Source organism: Dipodomys ordii, unplaced genomic scaffold (genome assembly GCF_000151885.1).
Source record: "Dipodomys ordii isolate 6190 unplaced genomic scaffold, Dord_2.0 Scaffold14, whole genome shotgun sequence".
Taxonomy (NCBI): Eukaryota; Metazoa; Chordata; class Mammalia; order Rodentia; family Heteromyidae; genus Dipodomys; species Dipodomys ordii.
Window position 1 is genome coordinate 16,494,940 of NW_012267230.1, and position 1,245 is coordinate 16,496,184.

The window sequence follows — 1,245 nt, forward strand, 5'->3', positions numbered from 1 at the left end:
CGTCATCCCAGCTACTCCAGAGGCTGAGATCAGAGGCTCAAGGTTCAAAGCCGGCCCGAGCAGGAAAGGCCGTGAGACTCCCATCTCCAATGACCACCAGAAAGGCCGGAAGTGGCGCTGTGGCTCAAGTGGTAGAGCGCTAGCCTTGAGCTGAAAAGCGCAGGGACAGCGCCCAGGCCCAGAGTTCAGGCCCCACGACCCACAGCAAAGATCTTTTTCAATCTGTTTCTCATTTGGTAGTTACACAGACTACACGTCCACGCCAGGTTCCCACTCCAGGGCATCTTGACCAACACCGCTCTTACCCTCGAGTTCAAGGTTTACATCTGGACACTGGGTGTGATGACTGCATGTCTGTGTGTCCGCCCTGCCCCCTGCGTAACCTCCCTCCCCAACGTGTGTCTGTCCTGGGGCTTGAACTCAGGACCTTTGGTAATTTAGCAGAGAAGAGTCTCACAGACTTCCCTGTCTGGGCTGGCTTCAAGCTGTGATTTCCAGTGCCAGGCTCAGTAGATACTCTGTTCAGGACAACTGACACAGAGCACCTGAGATGTCTCTCCAGCATCATAGTAACTCAATGCCACCTGTATAGTTTGCGAATTGTGAGGCTCACTGAGCATAAATTCCATCTTAGTCATCTTAAAATTAACAAGTCCAGAATCTTTCATCATGTACAGAGAAGCTCCCCACCTCCAGCCCCTGGCAGCCAGTACTGGTCTTTGGTTGCCATGGACTTTTCATATAAATGGACTCATGCAATACGCAGCCTGGACTTTTCCTATAAACAGATTCATGCAATATGCAGCCTTCCATGTTTGTTTTCTCCAATCGGGTGTGTCGCCATGTCAGCCACATTTTATGAAAACCTCATTCCATGTATGTGAGTCCCTTTGCTTCCCCTCTCCTCCACGGATGCACACTGGCTGAGGCACCCTCTGCTCTTCCTAGTGGAGTAACAGGGCTGCTTGACCGGAGCTCAGTCTAGTTCAGGCAGTGCTGGCACTGCTGGCAGTGCTCAAGCAGTCTGCAGGGAGCCTTCTCCTTTTTGTAAATGTGGTCCTAGGGCTTGAACTCAGAGCCCGGACACTGTCCCTGAGCTTTTGTGATCACGCCTTGCAAGCTACCACTTGGCTACAGCTCCACGCTTTTGGTGTTTTTTTTTTTTTTGGGGGGGGGGGCCTGGGCGCTGTCCCACAGCTCTTCAGCTCAAGGCTAGCGCTCTACCACTTGAGCCACAGCGCCACT

The 1,245-nt window shown here is 52.4% G+C and overlaps 1 protein-coding gene across 1 annotated transcript in view; it reads right to left on the minus strand.

Annotated features, from left to right (window-relative positions):
* Positions 1-1,245, minus strand: part of LOC105982184 (hemoglobin subunit alpha-like) — a 3,074-nt gene that overhangs the window by 933 nt on the left and 896 nt on the right. The window lies entirely within an intron of this gene.